The 22,036-nt window shown below is 40.7% G+C and overlaps 1 long non-coding RNA gene across 1 annotated transcript; it reads right to left on the reverse strand.

Annotated features, from left to right (window-relative positions):
* Positions 1–16,320: 16,320 nt before the first annotated feature.
* Positions 16,321–21,331, reverse strand: LOC140543211 (uncharacterized). Its single transcript, XR_011978170.1, has 2 exons — positions 21,137–21,331; positions 16,321–17,118 (listed from the first exon to the last, which is right to left on the reverse strand). It is a non-coding gene; the product is annotated as an uncharacterized lncRNA (long non-coding RNA).
* Between the last annotated feature and the right edge of the window lie 705 nt (positions 21,332–22,036).

Below are 22,036 nucleotides of genomic sequence, written 5' to 3' on the forward strand. Positions count from 1 at the left end.
GTTATCATTTAGGTTCTGAGGATGCCAATACCCCTTCCCTCCCTGATGGTGCATCTTTCCATCAAGGGTCCATCCATCTGCAATTGTGTACGGCTTGCTGTCTATCTGTTTGCTACTGACTAACAGGTAGGTGATCATTCAGTTTCTATACATTTATTGATTTTCTTTGTTTTACAGGTTTTTAGGATGCCATTATCCCTTCCCTCCCTGATGGTGCATCTGTCCATCAAGGTTCCATCCATCTGCCACTGTGTCCGGCTCGCTGTCCATCTGTTTGCTACTTTCTAACAGGTAGGTGATCATTCAGTTTCTATACATGTATTGACACTGTTTGTTGTCTTACAGGTTTAGAGGATGCCATTACCCCTTCCCTCCCTGATGGTGCATCTGTCCATCAAGGGTCGATTCATCTGTCACTGTGTGCAGCTCGCTGTCTATCTGTTTGCTACTGACTTACAGGTAGGTGATCATTCAGTTTCTATGCATGTATTGATTTACTTTGTTGTCTTATAGTTTTAGAGGATGCCATTACCCATTCCCTCCCTGATGGTGCATCCGTCCATCAAGGGTCCATCCATCTGTCACTGTGTCCGGCTCGCTGTCTATCTGTTTGCTACTGTCTAACAGGTAGGTGATCATTCAGTTTCTATACATGTATTGACTTTCTTTGTTGTCTTACAGGCTTTCAGGACTCCAGGACCCCCCCTCCTTCTTAATGGTGGATCCATTAAACAAGTGTCTGTCCATTGCAACCATTTGTATGACTCGATCTTTCTGACTGCCAGTGTGTAAGAGTTAGTTCATCATTCAGTTTCTATACATGTATTGATTTTCTTTGTTGTCTTACAGGTTTAGAGGATGCCATTACCCCTTCCCTCCCTGATGGTGCATCTGTCCATCAACGGTCCATCCATCTGTCACTGTGTATGGCTCGCTGTCAATCTGTTTTCTTCTGTCTAACAGGTAGGTGATCATTCAGTTTCTAAACATGTATTGATTTTTTTTTTGTCTTACAGGTTTAGAGGATGCCATTACCCCTTCCCTCCCTGATGGTGCATCTGTCCATCAACGGTCCATCCATCTGTCACTGTGTATGGCTCGCTGTCAATCTGTTTTCTTCTGTCTAACAGGTAGGTGATCATTCGGTTTCTTTACATGTATTGATTTTCTTTGTTGTCTTACAGGTTTAGAGGATGCCATTACCCCTTCCTTTCCTGATGGTGCATCTGTCCATCAAGGCTCCATAGATCTGTCACTGTGTACAACTCGCTGTCAATCTGTTTTCTTCTGTCTAACAGGTAGGTGATAATTCAGTTTCTAAACATGTATTGATTTTCTTTGTTGTCTTACAGGTTTAGAGGATGCCATTACCCCTTCCCTCCCTGATGGTGCATCTGTCAATCAATGGTCCATCCATCTGTCACTGTGTACAGTTTGCTGTCTATCTGTCTGCTACTGTCTAACAGGTAGGTGATCATTCAGTTTCTATACATGTATTGATTTTCTTTGTTGTCTTTCAGGTTCAGGACGTTCAGAGCCCCTACCTCCTTGACCGTAGAACCAGCCACCATCAATCTGTCCATCTGCATCTGTGTCTGGCTCACTGTCTATTGTTCTGCAATTGTGTAAAAGGTAAGTGATCTTTCAGTTTCAAAACCTGTATTGATTGTCGTTGTTATCATTTAGGTTCTGAGGATGCCAATACCCCTTTCCTCCCTGATGGTGCATCTGTCCATCAAGAGTCCATCCATCTGCAACTGTGTACGGCTTGCTGTCTATCTGTTTGCTACTGACTAACAGGTAGGTGATCATTCAGTTTCTATACATGTATTGACACTGTTTGTTGTCTTACAGGTTTAGAGGATGCCATTACCCCTTCCCTCCCTGATGGTGCATCTGTCCATCAAGGGTCCATCCATCTGTCACTGTGTACGGCTCGCTATCTATCTGTTTGCTACTGTCTAACAGGTAGGTGATCATTCAGTTTCTATACATGTATTGACTTTTTTTGTTGTCTTACAGGCTTTCAGGACTCCAGGACCCCCCCCCCTCCTTCCTAATGGTGGATCCATCAAACAAGGGTCTGTCCATTTCAACTATTTGTGTGACTCGATATCTATCTGACTGCAAGTGTGTAAGAGTTAGGTCATCATTCAGTTTCTATACATGTATTGACGTTTTTTTTTGTTTTTTTTGTCTAAAAGGTTTAGGACTTTCAGAGCCCCTCCCTCCCTGACCGTAGATTCAGCCACCATCAATCTGTCCATCTGCAGCTGTGTCTGCCTCACTTTCTATTGTTCTGCAACTGTGTAAAAGGTAAGTGATCTTTCAGTTTCAAAACCTGTATTGATTGTCGTTGTTATCATTTAGGTTCTGAGGATGCCAATACCCCTTCCCTCCCTGATGGTGCATCTGTCCATCAAGGGTCCATACATCTGCAACTGTGTAAGGCTCGCTATCTGTCTGTTTGCTACTGTCTAACAGGTAGGTGATCATTCAGTTTCTATACATGTATTGACACTGTTTGTTGTCTTACAGGTTTAGAGGATGCCATTACCCCTTCCCTCCTGATGGTGCATCTGTCCATCAAGGTTTCATCCATCTGCCACTGTGTCCGGCTCGCTGTCTATCTGTTTGCTACTGTCTAACAGGTAGGTGATCATTCAGTTTCTATACATGTATTGATTTTCTTTGTTGTCTTATAGTTTTAGAGGATGCCATTACCCATTCCCTCCCTGATGGTGCATCTGTCCATCAAGGGTCCATCCATCTGTCACTGTGTACGACTCGCTGTCTATTTGTTTGCTACTGTCTAACAGGTAGGTGATCATTCAGTTTCTATACATGTATTGACTTTCTTTGTTGTCTTACTGGCTTTCAGGACTCCAGGACCTCCCCTCATTCCTAATGGTGGATCCATTAAACAAGTGTCTGTCCATTGCAACTATTTGTATGACTCGATCTTTCTGACTGCCAGTGTGTAAGAGTTAGTTCATCATTCAGTTTCTATACATGTATTGATTTTCTTTGTTGTCTTACAGGTTTAGAGGATGCCATTACCCCTTCCCTCCCTGATTGTGCATCTGTCCATCAAGGCTCCATAGATCTGTCACTGTGTACAACTCGCTGTCAATCTGTTTGTTACTGTGTAAAAGGTAAGTGATCATTCAGTTTCTAAACATGTATTGATTTTCTTTGTTGTCTTACAGGTTCAGAGGATGCCATTACCCCTTCCCACCCTGATGGTGCATCTGTCAATCAATGGTCCATCCATCTGCAACTGTGTACGGCTTGCTGTCTATCTGTTTGCTACTGACTAACAGGTAGGTGATCATTCAGTTTCTATACATTTATTGATTTTCTTTGTCTTACAGGTTTTTAGGATGCCATTATCCCTTCCCTCCCTGATGGTGCATCTGTCCATCAAGGTTTCATCCATCTGCAACTGTGTACGGCTTGCTTTCTATCTGTTTGCTACTGTCTAACAGGTAGGTGATCATTCAGTTTCTATACATGTATTGATTTTCTTTGTTGTCATACAGGTTCAGAGGATGCCATTACCCCTTCCCACCCTGATGGTGCATCCATCTGCCACTGTGTACGGCTCGCTGTCTATTTGTTTGCTACTGTCTAACAGGTAGGTGATTATTCAGTTTCTATACATGTATAGATGTAGCAGTGGTTCCCGTCCTATAGAGGCAGCTCCTTTAGCGACAGGCTGCTTCACCCCAAGTGTGTGAAGGAGCGGTATCGCAGGTCCTTCCTTCCTGCTGCCGTCAGACTACACAACCAACACTGCTCCCAGCGGACCACATACACACACACTTAACTACACACACATGTTCATGTTCAGGGAATACTATGTGCAATATCCCACCCCCATGTGCAATTAAGAGTCTTTTGCTGTAAATAATATTGTTTATTGCTTTTTTAATTCTTATCTATATTGTGTGTATATAGTGTAAATTATTTATTTATCTAAATTTTTGTAACTGAGTGTCCTGCTATCCCTTTCTGCTGTTACACTGTGAATTTCCCCACTGCGGGACTAATAAAGGACTATCTTATCTTATCTTATCTTATTGATTTTCTTTGTTGTCATACAGGTTCAGAGGATGCCATTACCCCTTCCCACCCTGATGGTGCATCCATCTGCCACTGTGTACAGCTCGCTGTTTATCTGTTTGCTACTGTCTAACAGGTAGGTGATCATTCAGTTTCTATACATGTATTGATTTTCTTTGTTGTCTTATAGTTTTAGAGGATGCCATTACCCATTACCTCCCTGATGGTGCATCTGTCCATCAAGGGTCCATCCATCTGTCACTGTGTACGGCTCGCTTTCTTTGTTGTCTTACAGGCTTTCAGGACTCCAGGACCCCCCCCCTCCTTCCTAATGGTGTATCCATCAAACAAGGGTCTGTCCATTCCAACTATTTGTGTGACTCGATATCTATCTGACTGCAAGTGTGTAAGAGTTAGGTCATCATTCAGTTTCTATACATGTATTGACGTTGTTTTTTTGTTTTTTTTGTCTAAAAGGTTTAGGACTTTCAGAGGCCCTCCCTCCCTGACCGTAGATTCAGCCACCATCAATCTGTCCATCTGCAGCTGTGTCTGCCTCACTTTCTATTGTTCTGCAACTGTGTAAAAGGTAAGTGATCTTTCAGTTTCAAAACCTGTATTGATTGTCGTTGTTATCATTTAGGTTCTGAGGATGCCAATACCCCTTCCCTCCCTGATGGTGCATCTGTCCATCAAGGGTCCATACATCTGTCACTGTGTACGGCTCGCTATCTGTCTGTTTGCTACTGTCTAACAGGTAGGTGATCATTCAGTTTCTATACATGTATTGACACTGTTTGTTGTCTTACAGGTTTAGAGGATGCCATTACCCCTTCCCTCCCTGATGGTGCATCTGTCCATCAAGGGTCCATCTATCTGTCACTGTGTACGGCTCGCTATCTATCTGTTTGCTACTGTCTAACAGGTAGGTGATCATTCAGTTTCTATACATGTATTGACTTTCTTTGTTGTCTTACAGGCTTTCAGGACTCCAGGACCCCCCCTCCTTCCTAATGGTGGATCCATCAAACAAGGGTCTGTCCATTCCAACTATTTGTGTGACTCGATATCTATCTCACTGCAAGTGTGTAAGAGTTAGGTGATCATTCAGTTTCTATACATGTATTGATTTTTTTTGTTGTCATACAGGTTCAGAGGATGCCATTACCCCTTCCCTCCCTGATGGTGCATCCATCTGCCACTGTGTACGGCTCGCTGTCTATCTGTTTGCTACTGTCTAACAGGTAGGTGATCATTCAGTTTCTATACATGTATTGATTTTCTTTGTTGTCATACAGGTTCAGAGGATGCCATTACCCCTTCCCACCCTGATGGTGCATCCATCTGCCACTGTGTACGGCTCGCTGTCTATCTGTTTGCTACTGTCTAACAGGTAGGTGATCATTCAGTTTCTATACATTTATTGATTTTCTTTGTTTTACAGGTTTTTAGGATGCCATTATCCCTTCCCTCCCTGATGGTGCATCTGTCCATCAAGGTTCCATCCATCTGCCACTGTGTCCGGCTCGCTGTCCATCTGTTTGCTACTGTTTAACAGGTAGGTGATCATTCAGTTTCTATACATGTATTGACACTGTTTGTTGTCTTACAGGTTTAGAGGATGCCATTACCCCTTCCCTCCCTGATGGTGCATCTGTTCATCAAGGGTCGATTCATCTGTCACTGTGTGCAGCTTGCTGTCTATCTGTTTGCTACTGACTTACAGGTAGGTGATCATTCAGTTTCTATGCATGTATTGATTTTCTTTGTTGTCTTATAGTTTTAGAGGATGCCATTACCCATTCCCTCCCTGATGGTGCATCTGTCCATCAAGGGTCCATCCATCTGTCACTGTGTCTGGCTCGCTGTCTATCTGTTTGCTACTGTCTAACAGGTAGGTGATCATTCAGTTTCTATACATGTATTGACTTTCTTTGTTGTCTTACTGGCTTTCAGGACTCCAGGACCCCCCCTCATTCCTAATGGTGGATCCATTAAACAAGTGTCTGTCCATTGCAACTATTTGTATGACTCGATCTTTCTGACTGCCAGTGTGTAAGAGTTAGTTCATCATTCAGTTTCTATACATGTATTGATTTTCTTTGTTGTCTTACAGGTTTAGAGGATGCCATTACCCCTTCCCTCCCTGATTGTGCATCTGTCCATCAAGGCTCCATAGATCTGTCACTGTGTACAACTCGCTGTCAATCTGTTTGTTACTGTGTAAAAGGTAAGTGATCTTTCAGTTTCAAAACCTGTATTGATTGTCTTTGTTATCTTTCAGGTTCTGAGCATGCCAATACCCCTTCCCACCCTGATGGTTTATCTGTCCATCAAGGGTCCATCCATCTGCAACTGTGTACAACTCGCTGTCTATCTGTTTGCTACTGTCTAACAGGTAGGTGATCATTCAGTTTCTATACATGTATTTATTTTCTTTGTTGTCTTACAGGTTTAGAGGATGCCATTACCCCTTCCCTCCCTGACGGTGCATCTGTCCATTAAGGGTCCATCCATCTGTCACTGTGTACGGCTAGCTGTCTATCTGTTTGCTACATTCTAAAAGGTAGGTGATCATTCAGTTTCTATGCATGTATTGATTTTCTTTGATGTCTAACAGGCTTTCAGGACTCCGCCCCCCCCCCTTCCTAATGGTGGATCCATCAAACAAGGATCTGTCCATTGCAACTATTTGTGTGACTCGATATCTTTTGTACTGCAAGTGTGTAAGAGTTAGTTCATTATTCAGTTTCTATACATGTTTTGACTTTTTTATTTGTCTTACAGGTTTAGGACCTTCGGAGCCCCTCCCTCGCTGACCGTAGATCCAGCCTCCATCAATCTGTCCGTCTGCAGCTGTGTCTGGCTCACTGTGTATTGTTCTGCAACTGTGTAAAAGGTAAGTGATCTTTCAGTTTCAAAACCTGTATTGACTGTCGTTGTTGTGTTTCAGGTTCCAAGGATGCCAGTACCCCTTCCCTCCCTGATGGTGCATCTGTCCATCAAGGTTTAATCCATCTGCCACTGTGTACGGCTCGCTGTCTATCTGTCTGCACCTGTCTAACAGGTAGGTGATCATTCAGTTTCTATACATGTATTGATTTTCTTTGTTGTCTTACAGGTTTAGAGGATGCCATTACCCATTCCCTCCCTAATGGTGCATCTGTCCATCAAGGGTCCATCCATCTGTCACTGTGTACAGCTCGCTGTCTATCTGTTTTCTACTGTCTAACAGGTAGGTGATCATTCAGTTTCTATACATGTATTGATTTTCTTTTTTGTCTTACAGGCTTTCAGGACTCCAGGACCCCCCCCCCTCCTTCCTAATGGTGGATCCATCAAACAAGTGTCTGTCCATTGCAACTATTTGTGTGACTCGATATTTATCTGACTGCAAGTGTGTAAGAGTTAGTTCATCATTCAGTTTCTATATATGTATTGACTTTTTTTTGTCTTACAGGTTTAGGACCTTCTGAGCCCCTCCCTCGCTGACCGTAGATCCAGCCTTCATCAATCTTCTCAATTCAATAAGTAACTGATAAGTTCTGCTGGTGACTAAAACTTTATTTTACTGAACAAGCTAGTATGTTTTAACCAACTGACCCCACTAATAACTTCTAAAAAAAACTGGTAACTTTAGTAACTTTAACAGAAATTCTAACAGGAAAGAAAAATGAGATCTAGCTCAAACTGAGCCAACGTTCACTATGTGCTTGTTCAGTTGATGAACACTTAAATTGTGCAAACTCAAAGTCTGCTGTAATTTGAACGATTAGCCATTCTTGATTCAGCTGTTACATTCTAGGTGGCCGTTAAAACAAAATACAATCAACTAAACAATCAATCAACCAACCTTTATTTCCCTTGAAAAATACAGTTTTTACAATAGACGAGGATTGAAAGAGAAAAATCTATTTTATTTGATATATTTTATCTAAAATGAACGAAGGTAAATTAATAAATTAAAAACATTAAAAAATAAATTCAAGATAATAGAAGATTAAGAATAAATGATATGATAAAATAAATAAACTAATATTTAATTAGTAAAGTATACAAATATGATTTAATATTAAGATATTAAGAAAAACAATATTAAGAAAAGATTAATAAACAAAACTGACACAAATAAAACCAGAATATGGAGATAAAATATAAAATATGACAGTACAAGTCAACTTTAAAAAAATAACATTTAAAAATAAAGTAGATCAAAGTAACATCTAAATAAATGAAATAAATGAATAAAATATAATAACTAAAATAAATAAACTAATACATTATTTGGTTAGAAATGAAATAATTCAGTATCCATAGCAACCACTTGTCTGCTTTTCTGGAGGAACTGTCTCTCCTCTAGATCTGAATCGGGTCTCTGTAGCTCGTCGCTTGCCGCTAACCCTTGTGTGAAATCCTGACTCCTGACCTGGAGCTTGGAGGAATCACTGTCTCCGTGTTTAGCTTGTTTTTCCTCTTTCTGTCACTTTCTAGCGCTTATTTTTTTAGGTCTGTTTAGTGATCTACTGCGTCGTACTTTTACTAACTGCTGTTAGATAGATAACAACAGATAACACCACTACCTGCCACTAAGCTACCACACCATGTGGGAGGCTGGGGTTCGATTCCCGATTTGGGTGACTATGCTGCGCATGAGTCCTTGGGCAAGACTCCTAACACTACACTGACCCGCCTCTGTAATATGAGTTACCTTGTAAGTCGCTCTGGATAAGAGCGTCAGCTAAATGACATAAATGTAAATCAAATCAGGTTTTTCATGCAACACCTCAATGTGGGCCTCAGACATAGTATCCTCTCCAACAACGCATGATTCCTTTATCAAAGACACAAGATATCAGTCCCAACCATAAAAAGAGAATTACTAAAATCTCTCCACCAATATTACACCTACTACTGTTCTGTGATCAACCATAATAAAATCATTCTTAAACAAACTTACATAACCGTTCTCCTCAACATTCCTCAGGAAAGAGCTCTTCACCATTAAAGCTTTGGTAACTTGGAGATACTCTGCATTGGTGGGATACCTGCACACCAAGAGCAACAAAATCAATCAAATGTGTTCAGTAATTCTTACAGTACAGTCATTTTTACAGCCGTGGTGATAAGAACCAGGCGTCTGGAAAGATTAAGCCTCTTAAAGCTTTTGTTGTAAATGTCTGTAAAAAAGCACTAAATGTTCCATGTTACCTTTTAACAGCAAATTCAGCAGAAAATCAGAATAAGAAGCTGGAAATAAAGACACCACCTTCAGCCTCATGCTAATTCACGATGCAGCTAGTGAGGGGGGGCAGCTAGTGAGGGGGGGCAGCTAAACACTCACACCAACCAGTCTGTAAAGTCTAACTGACCCCAGTTAGCCAGCTAGCTAAGCTACATTACTACATATATCTGTATGATTAATTCCTCTAGCAAAGCAGCTGCCTAGCGCCGGAGTGCAGGACCAGTAACCCCTGATTAAACTGCTCTCTGCATGCAGTGCAGCCTCTTATAAGACGAGAATCGAGGCTAACAGAGAGACTTTTTTAGAAAGCCTCAGGTAACCTTAGCTGTAATTGACCCAAATTAAAGCTTACAATGCTCTCATTTAGTGCTCACTCGACTACATACATTTAGAGCATGTAGGACTAGAGAAAAGCTCACTGTCTGCTAAAGCTGGAGTCATGAGAGCACTTCAGTGTTAAGCTAATCTCCGTCGTTAGCAGTTTAGCTTGCATGTAACTCCAACCCACAGACCTACTGCTGAACTAAACACCAAAACAGCTGTTTATTAATATGATTTCCAAATCTGTTTCAAACAGAAGAGCTAAGATGAGCAGGATCTTCCTGTACAGCTTTATTGAGAAGATAGCACTTGCTAACTTAGCTAGCTAGCACAGCTGTTGGTACATTAGCATTACTTTAGCAGCTCCTGAGAGATTTTACTATTAAAATAAGTAAAAGTCACTTAATAAGATCACAAAACTCTTACCTCTGAATTTCTGTGCCTCCTCCTCGGTTATATCAATGCCTGTGTCCAGCAACGTTTTCAAAAAGTGTGTGTGTCTTCATAATGAGGAGCATATTCTCCAGCCCATCCTGAATAGAGCTGAACTTGGTGGTTAATTGGTTGATTGACTACAGCACTGCAGTGCTGACTGCGCTGACTGCGCTGACAGGGGTAGGTGCAGTGCTGCCAACTCCTCAGTAAGGAAAGGAGCTGTTGTCTGTCCAGAAAGTCGCCAGAAGTCGCTAAATGACGCCATCGCCCAATTTGCATAATTAATTATTTGCTGGTGTTTGAAGCTGTAGAATAAAGGGATGACGTTGTGGGAGAGAAAAAAGTGAGTAAAAACAGCCTAAATGTGTTAGAGCTACAAATGAACTCTGAATAAATCAACTTCTTCTGTTGATTCTTTTTTTTCTTTGCCTTTGAAATAGGCTTTTACTTCACAAAATAACTTCATACTATTTTAAAGCATTGTCTAGACCCACATTACATAAATCATTTGTACGTAAATTAAATAAATACATTTTGTCCTGTTAAATGTTAGCATATCAAATTGAATCAAAAGTGTGTTATGTGGTGTGGAACTGCTACTGTACATTTAACCCTCCGTCTTTATCCGGGCTTGAGACCGGCAGTTACGTTAAAAGAGTTACTTACTCTTTTTTTAGTTTTTAGTTTGGGGGGGGGGGTCAGCGGAGGCTTTGGGTATGCGCAGTTCATTTGCAGTGTGTACGTGGAGCGGTGTGGGTCTGCTCTGACTGTGAGGGACGGGGCTCACGGCAGCACCTGCTGCTGAGGACAGTAACTGAAGAACATGTGTTCACCTCAGAGTCTCCAAAAGTCTCCAATAACACCAGAAAAAGTCGCTAGATTTGTTGCTAGTCGCTTAAAAAAAGTCTCTAGAGGGATCTGAAAAGTCACTAAATATAAGTTGGCAACACTGGGTAGGTGGGTCTTAACAGGGCTGTTGGGTATTTTGGGTGCCCTGGTTTGCGGGCTCTCCGCCGACCAGCTGGATGTGTTTAGGCATGAGGGTGATTCTTTTGGTGTGGATAGCGCACAGGTTAGGGTCTTCAGACTGACCCACCCAGTAGCCCTCGATAGCCTAATGGAGGGCCATGGGAGCGGAGATCTAGGGGTGGAGATCGGCCCTTGAAGCCCTGGATGTTCTTGTGCACTGAGGAGAACTGCTGGAAGCTGGAAGGTCAGATTAGCAGCTCTGTGGATTTCTGGCAGCAATTCTGGCAAGAATGGTCCTTTATCTCCTCCCGAATGGAAGTGTGTGGCTGAGGTGAAAAGTGTCCCTAATGATTGCCTACTGCTGAATAGACATGACTTATCATGCACTGTTTGGTGGAAGTGCTGCTGTGTAATAAGACTTCTATCTGTGGCTCACAGCACGCTGACTTCCCCAGTGCACTGTACTGATTATGTTACAGCGCCACCACGCCACTACTGACACAACTACAGTAAGAAAAGCCTGAAATTTCAGTATGTAATTCAGTATTTTTTTAACTGTTCAGCACATTGTAACAGCATGTGATAATACTGATAACCATATCAAGCATTAATGTTAATTATGAGATAATGTTAATTATGAGATGTTATGAGATGTTAATTAATTAATAAAGAGCCGTAAATCCCAGAAACACCAAACAAGTTACAGCAGCTGTGAAAAACTCGGCCAAGAAAAATGACATTCACTAAAAAAATATTTTTTATTTGGCTGATTTCTTGATCCTTCCTACTTCTAGGATTTTTTTTTACCAATCCTCACATATCTGGTAGCAAAATACCTGCGATATTTATGATTAATAATAATTATAATGAATAATGTCAACCTGTACCTTTTGAACACTTAAGCTCATTTTAACAAAATTTGTTCAGCACATTATTTTGAGGGGGCATGTCAAGTTTGGTGGACATTTGTCACAAGAAAGCGAGGCCAGTAGTACATAACTGTTTCTCAGAAACCATTCATCCAGTCAAGCTACAATTTTACTTGCTGCATCTTTAGCCTATTCTATAATAGTCTGACCAGAGGACTTGATATGTCAATTATTGTGGTTGCCATTAGCCAATCACATTCAAGCATACATTTGACATGCTAAACATTCACTAATCAGAGTGAAACCTAAGGGGATTTATTAATGTAGGCATATTCTATTAACCAGTGAAGTTGCCAGAAATGCCTTACAATAATGCTGTCATATGCTGTTTCCTAAATGTTACATTTACAGATGCACCAACCTTTTTCAGTTCCAATACCAATACATACGCTTATTGATCGATACACAGTACCGATCTGATACCATTGTTAAATAAATAAACCATAAACCTCACCATGTGGGAGAGATTTAAAGCACCAGGATTGATGTAAACATTATCTCACTAACTTTGTAAAATAGTTATAAATGTATTAAATTGCTAATTATTTGTCACTAAAATATGAAACAATTGTGCAGGACCTTGGCACAGCATTCACCTTACAATGTACTCATTTATTTATAAGTATTTATAGGAGACAGTCACACATGTCAGATTTAGTTCTTTTCAAAGGATACAAAAGTCTTCATATGAGATATGACTATTAACAGAATGTTTTTTTTAGTTGAAAATGCAATAATTTTGATGATTAGTTATGTGTATTGATTTGTAATTATCATTATCCTTGGGCCTGTTGTGCTGGTTCTTTAGGTCTCATTGGGCCTGTTGAGGTTGGAACTTTAAGCCACTTGCCTATTTTCTATATTGGTATAAAAAATCCTAAAACTTAGGCCTACTTGATTGCTGACACTCGTGTGACTCCAGTGTTGTGACAGTGTTTTTTTCATGGTAATTCCTACTCCATCCACTATGTGGCAGTATATTGGAAGTAGGCCAGGGGAAGTAGGCCAAAAGGAGGGAACTAAGCAGCAGCAAGGTGGTTTAGTTGTGGCTCACTTTAGGCCTCATTGTAGGCCTCACTGTAATGAAGATCCTTCTTGGTGGAACTATAGGTTCTAATACTCACTGTAAGTTTGCTATCATTTAATTCTTTATATATTCATTCGAGCTTTGTGTATGTTTTATTCATGAGGTTTTGTGCTGTTCTGCTTTTGCAGAAAGCTTCACTTTTGTCTTGTTTTCTGTTTGTTTGTTTGTTTCTCTATTTGCAGTCCTTACAACTGACTTGCTCTTTTTATGGACACTGGGATAAACTTTACACCCAGAAGACAAATGTATCACTCCTGAATTGATTCTCAGCAACTCAAACCAGGGATTTCCATGGTTCAGACTTTCCTTTCACAAGGAAACACCCAGGATTATAAACTATTATCAGGAAGAAGGATTTCTGAAATACAAGCCACTTTGTGAGAGCTTCCCAACTCCTATGTTTTGGATTGTTTCTATGGACCCCACTAAGTACTGTCAATAAGAGGGTGAGTACAGACACAATTTTACCCACCTTCAAGCACTAGTGAGCAGTCCACAAGAAATCTGCAGGCTCTCTTAAGTACTTTTTGGTAAATTGTAATCTGGCTATTCTAAGGGTAGTAGTGTATTTCAGATGTGTCTCTGTACACTACAGCTGATTTTGGATTTATATGCTTTATGGATGTTTCACTGGAACAATATTACATAAAAATTGTTAAAATAGGCATATTGTACGACAGTGTCACAGTAGTGATTTATTCATGATGAAAATGCGCTACATGCATGTTTAGAACATCTAAAGTGCTAAAAAAAATCAGTTTGTTAAAGAAGTTAAGGTTAGTCATTGAATTTCATTTCTCTGTTCTTTGATTATCTTTATAAGTAACACCAGCAGCTCTTTATCTCAGAGTTTTTTTTGCGTTTTACCATCGACGGCACCTGTTGCAGGAATTCTGGCTATTCTGATTAAATATCCTTGTCAAAGTGGAAAGACTGGAAATGTTGAGGAAATATGAGTGTAGTTTCACTGATCTCCATTGTTTTGTTTTTTTTAAAGCCATGTTTGAGATTTTAGGACATTGTTTGTGAGTGAGAGGAGGGGCAAAGTGAATATCTAATGATCCAATATCAAACTAACTTGACTGAGCTTTCCAATGGATGTACAAACAAGTGACTGTGTTTTTTAGCTCATTAGTAAGACAGCCAGATTAATTTCGGTGAAGTTTTATTTACTAGTGTTTGCAAATGCAGCTTCTCCTAGTCTGAGAAATATATGGAAATAGTACCACCAGTTAAAGTGATGAAATTGGGTATGACGTCCGGTCCTCTACCACAGAGAAAGGCTTCACCTCTGCTGCCTGGAATATGTTGTGCTCTCTGGAAACATCGAGAAGGTGCTACACCAAGACCTTACCCAATCACACCAGTCAGGTAAGTGATGATTTACTTTATTCAAATCTTTATTCTGTCAAATGATTTTTAGCTGCTGGACCAGGAATAATGGAAAACTCAGCCAAGTCTAACATTAAGTCTAAATAAAAATAGTTTATTTCTAGTGTCTTTTGGACATAAAAGGAGAAGTTCTGTTTTGTTACTGTGAAGAAGAAGTAAGTTATGTGACATCTAGAGTTTCATATCCTTTACACAGTCCTCCATTTTCTTTACTCTAAATTCTAAAATATCAACATGTTTGGCTGATCTATAGAGCTGCATGTCATCTGCATAACAATGGAAATTATTGCCATGTCTGCTTATAACTGCCCAGTGGTAACATGTATAATGTAAATAATAGCAGTCCTAAAACAGAGTAAAATAGAGGAACTCCATATCTTACTTTTGTGTAATTTGAAGATAAATCTTTTATCTTTACAAACTGATAGTGTTCAGTTAGATATGATTTGAACCACGATAGGGCTGTTCCTGTGATTTCAACCATTTTCTCTAATCTTTCTAGTAGAATAGTGTGAACTATTGTATCAAAGGCTGCACTGAGGTCTAGTAGGGCTAATAAAGATACGTAGCCTTGAGCAGAGGCAAGAAAGAGATCTTCACTAGGGCTGTCTCTGTACTACGATGGGGTTTGAATCCAGATAGGAATTTCTTATTCATGGATGGACTAGAAGATTTGGTTTCTTGATTAGGTTTTATGGTTTTATGACTGCTGATTTAAGGGTTTTGGGTACATGCCCTAAGCTAAGGGATGAATTTACTATTGTTCAAAGACGTCTGATTATAATGGGAGTATTTCTTTTAGTATTTTAGAGGGAATTGGGTCAAGTGTACAGGTTGTACAATTTGCTGAGGAAATATTTTTTTCTAGTTCTGGCTGTGGAAGTGGGTAGAAGGCTTCCAGCCTTTGTTCTACAACTGAGTTATGTTCTAAAGCAGCTACACCAAGCAATTTAGATTTAAGGTCAAATGTTTGATTTAATGTGTGAGTGTTGGATTTGTTGTTTAATGCTTTCTACTTTATTATTAAAATAGTCCATAAAACATTACTGGTTAAAGAAGCTGGAATCTGAGGTTGAGTATCTGCCTGCCTTTTAGTAAGTTTAGAGATCTCACAAAAAAATACTCTCGGATTGTTTTTGTAATTTTAGATCAGTGAGGCCAAATACGCTGAGAGAGATTTAATGAGTCCCTTTCTATATTGACTAAGGCTGTCCTTTCAGGCAGAGTGGAACACCTCTAGTTTGGTCGTCCGCCATTTTAGCTCTAGTTTCTGCGCTGTTTGTTTTAAGGTACGAGTTTGATCACTGTACCACTGTGCGAGCAGAGCCAGTTTGTCTAAGGTTAATTGAAGGGTATGTTAAAGACCGTTTGTTAATCTATCTAGCTATGTTTAATCTGACGGACTGTAAGCTAAGGTCGATAGGTCTGGGAGATTTTCAGTAAACTGTACAGTGGTCATTGGATTATTGCATGCTTTAGAAAGTGGCAAGGGGCCAAATTAACATTTTGCCTAAGATGTAGCTCATAGGAGATTAGGTAATGGTCTGATGTTACTAAGCTTTGAGGTAGAATATTTAGATTATCAATGCTATCACACAGGACTAAATCTAGGGTATGATTACAGTAATGTGTGGTTTCAGTTATGTTTTGTGTGATGCCGACAGAATCTAAGATCGACGCAGGCGCCTTTGTTAATGGATCGTCTGCTTTTTCAAAATGAATATTAAAGTCTCCTACTATTCTAATTTTGTCACTGCACACTGCCAAGTCTGCAGCAAAACCTACAAATATTAATTAGTGTGAATGCATTTTTATTTGTGGCTGGATTTGATATATTAATGTAGAGAATCTCAAAAGAAGTCAAGTCAAGTCAAGTCAAATTTATTTGTATAGCGCTTTTTACAACTGTTGTCGTCACAAAGCAGCTTTACATAATTATTACTTAATAAAGAACAGAGACAGAGAAGAAAGAAGAAATAACATGAAGCGTCAAAGACCCCCGTGAGCAAGCCAACGGCGACAGTGGCAAGGAAAAACTCCCTCAGAGCTGGAGGAAGAAACCTTGGGAGGAACCAAGACTCACAAGGGGGACCCATCCTCCTCTGGCCAGACTGTTTTAAACATTAATGATAAAAATTACCAAACCAGGTACAACAGAAAGTTAATAGTTGTGATATTAATAGTGTCAGACAGGCACGAGTCCATCTAGGTTTCAGCACGGCCACCAAACAGGCAGCAGCGGCTGGCGGGTGAGCCATGGGTGGTGGCGGGTTGGGGGGGACCCGCTGGCTGGACTGGTAGGTGGCAGCTGGTTAGATGCAGGTAGAGGGGACCTCAGCGGGCAATCTTCCTGCAGATCGGGCTGGGTGGCCATTTACTCGGGGAAGGTAAAGAGAGAGAAGTTAGTTCTAAGAGGAATTTTATGGAGTGCAGAGAATGTTGATCATCAGCATCTGGGTATGTCTGATGACTCCGGCAGGTCTGATTATCACAGCATAATTAAAAGGAGAGAGCCAGAAGGTAACACGGACACGGGCGTACCCTGAGAACACCAGCATCTATCTGCTCCACCGTCAACAAACCTGAGTGATCGCGTGTAAGCAGCGAGACGACAGCTCCAGCATCTCAGAGTACTACAATTCCCTGGGTCCGCGAACCCCTGGACCTGCAGCCCTTATCTAAGAAACATTAATTACCAAAAGCTAAACTAAACATATAAGTTTTCAGTTTAGATTTAAAGATTGAGACTGTGTCTGAGTCCCGAACATTATCTGGAAGGTTATTCCAGAGCTGGGGGGCTTTATAGGAAAAGGCTCTTCCCCCTGCTGAGGTTTTCAGAATTTTGGGAACGCGTAAGAGGCCAGCACCCTGAGATCTAAGTAGTCTTGATGGTTCGTAATATACTATAAGATCCTGCAGGTACTCAGGAGCGAGGCCATGTAGGGCTTTATATGTTAATAAAAGAATTTTGTATTCAATACGGAATTTAACTGGGAGCCAATGAAGTGCTGATAGAACTGGACTGATATGGTCAAATTTTCTAGTTTTAGTAAGGACCCTGGCTGCAGCATTTTGCACCAGCTGAAGTTTATTGAGGTTCCTGCTGGAACAACCTGAAAGTAACGCATTACAGTAATCTAGCCTTGAGGTAATAAAAGCATGTACTAGCTTTTCTGCGTCTTGTAGTGATAAGGAGTTTCTTAGTTTGGAGATGTTCCTAAGCTGCATAAAGGCTGTTCTACTAATATTAGCTATATGTTGCTCAAATGATAAATCTGAGTCGAATGTGACGCCAAGATTTTTAGCTGCTAAACCAGGAATGATGGGAGAATCTGCCAAGTCTAACATTAAGTCTGATAGTTTATTTCTAGAGTCTTTTGGACCTAAAAGGAGAACTTCGGTTTTGTCACTGTTAAGGAGAAGGAAGTTATGTGACATCCAGAGTTTTATATCCTTTACACAGTCCTCCATTTTCTGTAGTCTAAATTTATCGTCAGGTTTGGCTGATATATAGAGCTGTGTGTCATCTGCATAGAAGTGGAAATTAACGCCATGTCTGCTTATAACTGAGCCCAGTGGTAACATGTATAATGTAAATAATAGTGGTCCTAAAATTGAGCCTTGCGGAACTCCATATCTTACTTCTGTGTAGTTTGAAGATAAATCATTTATCTTTACAAATTGGAAGCGTCCCGTTAGATATGACTGGAACCATGATAGGGCTGTCCCTGTGATTCCAACCATTTTCTCTAATCTTTCTAGTAATATAGAATGATCTATTGTATCAAAGGCTGCACTAAGGTCTAGTAGGACTAATAAAGATACGTAGCCTTGATCAGAGGCAAGAAGGAGATCATTCGTAATCTTCACTAGGGCTGTCTCTGTGCTGTGATTGAGTCTAAATCCAGACTGGAATTTCTCATACATGTCATTTTTACTCAGGTATAAGCAGAGTTGTTGGGCCACAGCTTTTTCTAATATCTTAGATACGAATGTTAAGTTTGAGATGGGTCTATAATTAGATAATACGCTAGGATCAAGATTTGGTTTTTTGATTAAAGGTTTTATAACTGCTATTTTAAGGGTTTGGGGTACATGCCCAAGGCTAAGGGATGAATTTACAATTGTTAAAAGAGGTCCGATTATAATTGGGCGAATTTCTTTTAGCAATTTAGAGGGAATCGGGTCGAGTGTACATGTTGTACAATTAGCTGAGGATATAATTTTTTCTAGTTCTGGCTGTGGAAGTGGGTAGAAGGCTTCCAGCCTTTGTTCTACAACTAAGTTTTGTTCTAAAGCAACTACATCGGGTGACGGCCATGTTTGATTTAATAAGCAGGGTTGGATTTGTTGTCTAATATTTTCTATTTTATTATTAAAATAGTCCATAAAAACATGACTAGTTAAAGATGTTGGGATCTGGGGTTGAGTATCTGCCTGGCTTTTAGTAAGTTTAGAGATCTCATTAAAAAGAACTCTGGGATTGTTTTTGTTTTTCTCGATCAGCGAGGCCAGATACGCTGAGCGAGCTTTAATGAGTGCCTTTCTATACTGACTAAGGCTGTCCTTCCACGCAGAGTGGAACACCTCTAGTTTGGTCGTCCGCCATTTACGCTCTAGTTTCCGCACTGTTTGTTTTAAGGTACGAGTTTGATCACTGTACCACGGTGCAAGCCTTTTTTGCCTCATCATTTTATTTTTGAACGGTGCTACTTTGTCTAAGGTTGATCGGAGGGTATTCTCTAGATCGTTTGTTAATTTGACGAGCTCCGTTTGGTCTGACGGAGTGTAAGCTAAGGTCGATAGGGGTGGGAGATTTTTAGTAAACTGTACAGTTGTCATTGGTGTTATTGTGCGTTTTAGGCAGTGTTGGGGAGAAGAATTTACATTTTGCCTTAGATGTAGCTCAAAGGAGATTAGATAATGATCTGATATCACTGAGCTTTGAGGTAGAATATTTAGCTGATCAATGCTAACACCCAGGGTCAGGACTAAATCTAGGGTATGATTACAGTAATGTGTGGGTCCAGTTATGTTTTGTATAATGCCGACAGAATCTAAAATTGATACAAACGCCTTTGTTAATGGATCGTCTGCTTTTTCAAAGTGAATATTAAAATCTCCTACTATTATAACTTTGTTGCTGCACACTGCCAAGTCTGCAGCAAAATCACTAAATTCTTTTAAAAATTCAGAGTAGGGCCCTGGAGGCCTATAAATATTAATCAGTGAGAAAACATTTTTATTTGTGGCTGGATTTGATATATTAATGTAGATAAGCTCAAAAGAAGTGAAGGTGTTACAGTGTTTTTGAATAATCTCTAGTGTATTCTGGTAGATTATACATACTCCACCTCCTCTGCCTGATAATCTAGGGCTATGTACATATTTATAGCCTGCGGGGGTGGCTTCATTTAGTGCTATATATTGATCAGGTCTAATCCAGGTTTCGGTGAGGCAGAAAACATCTAGTTTCTGATCACATATCATTTCATTTACGATCACTGCTTTTGAGGATAGTGATCTAATGTTAAGTAGACCAAGCTTTAGGTCTGAGGTGCTGCTGTTATCGTTGAAATGAGAGATTTTAACACTGATTAAAGTATTAAAACGAGCTGATCTAGATGTTCTACGTTTGGGTTTAATTCGGGGCACAGACACAGTCTCAATACAGTGAAACCTGGGTGACGCCTCAAAGCAGCTCGCAGACGGTCGGTTTAGCCTGTCTGTCTGCGGCCTGGTCTCGGCTCTGGATTGTCAGCAGCCTTTTACACTCCTCTGCCGACTAACTAGCAGACTATGGGCTATGCTGCACGAAAGTAAGGCAGCACCCTCCCGCGTGGGGTGGACACCATCCCTACCTAAAAAACCAGGCTTGCCCTCAAACTTTGACCAATTATCTATGAAGCCCACATGATTTTCGGAACACCACTTGGACATCCAGCGGTTCAGCGCTGTGAGTCGGCTGTAGGACTCAGCGCCGCGCCTCATTGGGATGGGACCAGAGCAAACTACGGCATCGGACATAGTCTGGGCCAGTTTAACCACCTCTTTAATATTATCCTTAGTTATTTCTGACTGCCGCAGACGGATATCATTGGCCCCTACATGAATCACTATCCTCGAATATCTCCTGTTTGCTAGCCGCTTAAGGTTGCCGCTAATGTCCGGCGCTCTGGCTCCCGGTAAACAGCTAACGGTCACTGCTGGAGCCCCTAAAGGACTAGCTATCTTCACGTGTCGAACAATAGAGTCTCCTATGACCAGAGTACTGTGAACAGGCTCCTCAGCGGGTGTTTCGCTGAGCGGGGCAAACCTGTTTGACACGCGAATCGGGGGGGGAGCGTGGTGTTCCGGTGGGCTAGCTTCGGCCTTTGCGCTAGCATTAGCCTTAGCTTTCCGGCTATGCCGCCGAGACGTCACCCATTCGCCCCGCTGTGAGGGCTCTAACACCGTAGTGGGGGGGGTGCTAGCTCTCCCTGAGGCAACGGGGGGCAACTCTTGCTCTCTATCATTCAGTAACCCCATGATGCACACCTCTAACTAGTCCACCTTTTCCACCAGAGAGCTAACTAACTCACATTTAGTGCAAACACTATCATTATCACTAGCGGTGGGAAAAGGGTCTAGACTAAACATGCCACACTTCTCACACTCAAAAAGCCCAGCAACAGCCATAATAAAACACAAACTTACCGCTTTCAGCTGATTTAGGCACCGAAATAAAGTTGTTGTTGTGGGGTACTCTGCTTTTTTAATAAACCTGTGGACTGTAAACACAATCTAAAAGCAGTTACGAGGAAAAGCGCTAGAAAGTGATAGAAAGCAGAAAGAACAAACTAAACACGGAGACAGTGATTCCTCCAAGGACCGGGTCTGGAGTAAGGATTTCCCACAAGCGTTAGCGGTAGCTCCAAGCGTTCGTTAGCGGTAGCTAAAAGAAGTGAAGGTGTTACAGTGTTTTTGAATATCAAGTGTATTCTGGTAGATTATGCAAACTCCACCTCCTCTGCCTGATAATCTAGTGCTATGTACATATTTATAACCTGTGGGGGTGGCTTCATTTAGTGCTGTATATTGATCAGGTCTAATACAGGTTTCAGACATCTAATTTCTGATCACTGAATTTCATTTACAGTGACTGCTTTCATGGTTAATGATCTAATTTTAAGTAGACCATGCTTTAGGTCTGAGATGGTGCTGTTATCATTTGAATGTGAGAATTTAACACTAAGTAAATTAATAAAACAAGCTGATTTAAATGTTCTGTGTTTGGGTTTAATTTGGGGCACAGACACAGTCTCAATGCGGTGAAACCTGGGTGACACCTCAAAGCAGCTCAGACTTAGCCTGTCTGTCTGTGGCCTGGTCTGTGTTTGTGTTTTTTTTGTTTTTGGTTCATTAGTAAGACAACCCGATACACTTCGGTGAAGTGTTATACTGTAATGAGTGTTATCTTGTATGATCTTTGTTCTTTCAAATGCAACATCTTTGTCTTAGAAATGTGTGGAAATGGTACCACCCGTGAAAGTGGTGAGATTGGGTATGGGAGGTTAGATTTACGCAGCCATGTTAACTGAGTTTAGTAAGATTCTG

This window comes from Salminus brasiliensis, chromosome 21, assembly GCF_030463535.1.
Source record: "Salminus brasiliensis chromosome 21, fSalBra1.hap2, whole genome shotgun sequence".
NCBI classification, from domain to species: domain Eukaryota; kingdom Metazoa; phylum Chordata; class Actinopteri; order Characiformes; family Bryconidae; genus Salminus; species Salminus brasiliensis.